General features: G+C 42.3%; 1 pseudogene; it reads right to left on the bottom strand.

Annotated features, from left to right (window-relative positions):
- Positions 1–435: 435 nt before the first annotated feature.
- LOC109736478 (uncharacterized) lies at positions 436–5,032 on the bottom strand (annotated as a pseudogene).
- Positions 5,033–5,537: the final 505 nt, after the last annotated feature.

Consider the following 5,537-nt stretch of genomic DNA (forward strand, 5'->3'; position numbering starts at 1 on the left):
TGGTAATGACCTATGCATCAGACAGAAGCAGACTATTTGTGTAACCCAAGTTTCCCCTCACTCCCTTTGTTCTTCAAAACCTTTAAGGTATTGTATACACATATGACCTGGGCCCAGTTATGCATGCCAAGCTACAGATAGTACTCACCCAAGGTCCGTAGGTACTGATTTTCAAATAACAGCAGCAGCAACTTGTGTGTCTGAGGTAAGATACAAGACAGTAGGATATTCAGATTATCTGCGTACAACAGCGATAAACTAATACAGAGGTGGTTTGAACATAGTCAGACCAGAGATAAAATCATATGTGAACGCTAGAACTAGGAGGAAAAATACAAGTTGTAACCTAGAGCTATACACCAACCAGAAGATAAATTGCGACCCAAAAGAACGAACACTTCAGTTGGTATTAAAATGTTACTGCTCGCTTAAGAACTATTCCTAGTAGTGAACAACTACCTTGACATTGTTGCATTAGCAAAAAAGATACTCTGGTAATGCAGCTTCAGGAAGCAACAGTTTTGGAAAAGGTGAGACGACAGGTAAGAATTTGATTATAGATATAGCAAGACTACGTACCTTCAAGAGTTGAACAGATTTCCAACTATCGTAGATCTGTCGTTTCTTCCATGAGTAGCTCGTCTACGCATTGAAGGTGCATAAACTGTTATTGGGAGGACCCAGTCCCCTTTCTCTCTTTTCTCAACAAGAAGTGGGTGCTCATACCTGCCAAAGAGAGACCAGAATTGACCACTCAAGGCTAGCAGCAACAAACTAGAAATAGTAACACTTCACCAATACGAGTCAATACTTTTGCCAAAATTGCTAAACATAAGCAAAGCAATGTTAACTCAAGAAACTGGTTACCATAGTGAGCGTATTGAAATGTTCAGAGGTATTGTCCAGAAATACAAGGTGCATTATTTGCCTGCAGTCTGTTTTAAAATTTTGGCCCCTAATACGTGTAAAAGTACTGAGCATACATGAATCCTATTATTGTATTTTTCTAGCAAAAATCTTTATGCTATATATCTCTTTACTATTTTGGCATTATTATAAGTAAAAAAATTATAGTCAAAATCGCTCGTTGGAGACTGAATAGCCAAATGCAGCTTATATAATTCCATAAAAGGTGGGTATATCATTTTGACTTTTTGACTAACTTGCGATAAACACATACACATGGAAAGAGTAATAGTAAACAAAAATCGACTCCAGAAGATCATCACGTCCCATACCTCGATGAGTCCATTCCTGCCGGAGTTGTGAAGAACTCAAATCTAAGGGACCACTGTACAGAAACCTTTGAGGTAGCAAATGACATTGGTCCATCAATAGGAATTGAAAAGAGAAAACTTGTCTGGTGAAGATCTGCAACAACTTCATGATATTCGTTGTGTACCTGATCAAAGAGTCAACGTTGGATCACAAAATAACACAGGCCTTAGTGTTTTACAGAATAGAAGTCGATATTCAAATAGGCGAGGGAGTAGAAGGCGAGGACATTTGCATTCAATACATGTGAAAACAAAGTCTACTGGCAGGTTTGTGAATACGGTGATTTTGCAGTGGCATTTATTGAAGGTGGAACTTCATTGTACCATTTATCAAGATTGGGTACTTTGGAATGGCATGCATCTAAAGTAATCCCAACAAACAAAATCAAGTTTACGTCCTAATCAAACTACATGCACAAATGGCATCTGATCATGGAGATACCCCTTTAGCTAAACCATCAAACATAACCTTGTACTAGTTTCATGAACTAGTCAAGACTTGAGACAAAAGCATAGGCGATGTGGCATTAACACTTGAGATATATATATATATCTTAAATTACTCATCATTTGGACTAGAGGCAAAGTTCAGTCTGTAAATCATAGAATGGAACATGTACAACAAGGATTACTTTTAAAATGTTCTGTCGAATTAGACTTTAATGCTAAACAAGTAAACATTAACTGCACATAGTACAATTTTTCACAACACAAGCTGCAAAAATGATACCTTGGTTACTGTCGATGAGACCCTTCGTGAAGGGTGTATTACACGAGGATTAATTGTTTCTGATGTTTCCAAGGTTATAGATATCTGTGAAGCACATTAACTAGTTATATGTTTAAATCACAATTCAATACATAATAATAGATTAAACTCGGTCTTTTACTTCTAGACATCTTCGCGTTCCAGTTCCATGGAAAAAAGTGAGTGCTCCACCAATTTGCAATCGGCAAACTAAGATAATCAATCTACCAACAACAAAGCAGTAAGCCAGTAAACAAGCGCAATAAGGGTAATTAGAATACCATATCACCAAAGTAATAAGTTGAGTCAGAGTTCTTTGGTGAGAAACGAAGCATGACTTGATCATCTATTTGTATATTGTATGATCTTCCTCTCATAAAGCCTTCCGCTGCAAAACATTGAATGTGCAACTAAGAATTCAAAATCAATGTTGGTCCCATGGCATGTAAATTTACAACTAAAGGAGCAATGATGGATTAATATAACTCCATAACTGATACATGGTGGCTTACATCCAGACGGTTCAACATGTTTTGGGATGAGAGGGAGTCCAACGTCATCTTTTGGGCGATCTGAATCTAGAGAAAATCTTTGACCATTTGATGGATGATGATCCAAATGCAAATGATCTAGCTTCCTTAGAGGTGACACTATTCCTGTTTGTGCCATTTACTTCATTAAACACCCAAGTATTTACCATTAAACATTTACACACGCTCATCAAAATTTGTTCATACAGAACCACGACTTTTTTTACAGAAAGGACAATTAGGTAGCATTTTCATGGAGACCTGACTAATGTAAGTCTCATTATTTCATTGTGAAATGGAAGGGGAATAAGCCCAGTCAATTTGAATTTTTTTTAAGGAGAACTGAAGAGAGGTCCTTGTGCATGAAAAGAAAACGGGGAGCTAAAACACTAAAAATTAATATGGCAATATGTAAGATGAGACAGCATTAATCATTAGAAGGCAGATAGAATCCTATAGAGCAGAATTTAACAGTATGAAACTGGTATTTCCTTGTGAATATCGCAGCTCTAGCAGTCCCACAGAAACAATAAGGTTCACTCTTTACCTCCACCATGGTCATCAGAAATCTCGGACACTGACAATCGAGGAATTGCATTATATGGTGGGAAAGTGGGGCGCTCTCCCTGAGAATACAATGCTTCATTCGTTGAAAGACGTGATGATAAGGAGTGCGTCGATGTTCAGTTCCTGATGGAAAGTCAGAATTTGATTTGGAAGGGTTGTATGAGGAAACCGATGAAACTTCATCTTTCGAACTATCATATCCTTCCTCTAGATCAGTATTATCATTTGCTTTGATCTGCAATAAGAATATTATATGTCAGCATGGGTTGAAACAACAATCATGGAAATATACGGATATCACTGATTAACATGATTTAGTAGATAATTACTGTGTACATGAAAAATACCATTCGCTGGAAAACATTTCAGATCCTACCACGGTCAACTATTTTCATAAGTTGACAAAATTCCAAACTACAGATCTGCTGCATACTGATATGTCCTTGTTTAAGTAATCCAAATAACTATGGACAACTCGTACAACACACTACCATAGGATAAAAAATAATTAAGTGCGATGAAATCTGGGAGATGGGTTAGAAGCTAAATAAGGGCTCACCCATTCTGACTCGTCATATTTTTCCCTCCAAAATATACTCAGTTGCTCAACTGAGAGTGGAAAACTCTCTAAGATATGTGAACAGTTTAGCATTGATGAGGATTAACATAGTATGCAGTTTAGTATCACTAAATTTCTGCTGCTGCACATCCACTAACAACTCTACAGCATTCAGTTGTTGTTTTCCATGTACGTATTTAAAGAGGATTGTGGTGTCAGTCTCTACTATATTATTTAAGAAGCCTGTCATGCATATAGGTTTTCATGAAAGGTTGAAAAAAGAAAGTGTTGAACCAGTATGGGCCCAAGCCCACCATACTTTGTCACTTAGGGCCCAAGCCCATGTGGAGGAGCTGACCAAGAAGGGGGCATCCAGTCCACCTATTCCCAAGTGAGTCGCCATACACAAAGTGCACCTACTCGAGCCACCAGACACGAGGAAAAACCCCGTCTGAAGGTACTTCTTTCCCGATTCAACATGGTATAAGACGCAGGTGAGGTACTGGCGACGGTGGCCTAGTCGCCGGCCGGCGGCGGGGTCCAACGAGGAGGCGGCGGCGCATCTGGGCGGGCGTGTCTGTGTGCGCGCGTGCGTGCGCGGCTGAGCGGCAGGGCGCTGCAAGAGGAGCTGCGTGGGCGACGACGACTGGCTGGGTCCGGCGAGCTGGAGGCGGCAAGCTTGGTAGGAGAGGCCAGAAGAAAGGAGCGGCTGCGCCAGGGGAAAGAAGAAGGGTCCTCCTGCTGTTGCTCGCACTTGAGTGCGGCTGCTGGAGCAGAGGAGGTGAAGCAGACGAGGTGCTGTTGCTGTGCGTGAGGATCCAGACGAGCTGCTGTTGCTGCAGATTGGTAAAGGAAGGAGGTGACGAACTGCTGCTATTCTGAATTGCACTGCTGCTTGTTGTTGCTTTGCTTCTACTGTTGCTGCTATTCTGCTGGAGAAGGGTGCAGCTGTGTGCTGGTGGCTGGTGCTGGTCTGCTGTGCTCGCTGCTTCTGTTTGCAGAGGAAGGAGGAAGAGGCTATTGTTGCTGCTTGCACTTGAGTGCTGCTGTGTGCTGTAGCTGCTGGAGCTGCTGCTAGGCATCTGAGTTGCTGGTTTTGCTGCTGTTGTAAGTGGACGAGGTGTTGTGTGTTGGAGCTGCTGCTGCTGATTGTAGAGGAGAAGGGCTTGAGGGGCAGAGCTTCACGCTCAAGGATAGGCTCTTCCTGATGGAGCAGTAGGTCGGCAGGGGATGTCATCTTGTGACCATCGAGGCCCGTTTTGCAGGGGCCGATGGTGCTGCTGGCAGTGCCAAGATTGTTGTTGTTCTGGAGGAGATGGGTGATACCATAGCTGCGGTTGGTGCTCACCATGCAGTAAGGAGTATCTAGGGAATGATGACATGAGAAGGGGTGATGCTAAGCCAGAGAAGAGTGGTGAGGACAGTGCAGAGAAGGCCGGTGCAGGGTCAGAGAAGGAATACATCATGACTGTAGCAGAGGTTGAGAGGCTCAGGGAGGAATTGGAAAGCCTCAAGAGGAAGGTGGAGGAAATCCAGGCTGGCAAGGAAACAGACGAGGGGGCAACACGTGAGAAGGATGCTCAGACCATTAAGTTGAGGGCTGAGTTAGAGGAGCTTCATGCTTTCATATCACAGCTCCAAACTGCAGGCTTGAATGCTCGCTATGGAGACTGTGCTCACTGGACCTTCACCGATGAAGATAATCCGGAAAAGGCATCTCTTGCTACTAATGAGAATGGTCCAGAATGGGTTCTAGACTCTGGAGCATCTAGGCATGTTGCGGGCAAATCCTGCGTGTTCGAGTCTTACAATAAGCATCCTCCTTCTCAGAGGGGCACTATACAAACTGCTGCTGG

Source organism: Aegilops tauschii, chromosome 3, assembly GCF_002575655.3.
Source record: "Aegilops tauschii subsp. strangulata cultivar AL8/78 chromosome 3, Aet v6.0, whole genome shotgun sequence".
Lineage (NCBI taxonomy): Eukaryota > Viridiplantae > Streptophyta > Magnoliopsida > Poales > Poaceae > Aegilops > Aegilops tauschii.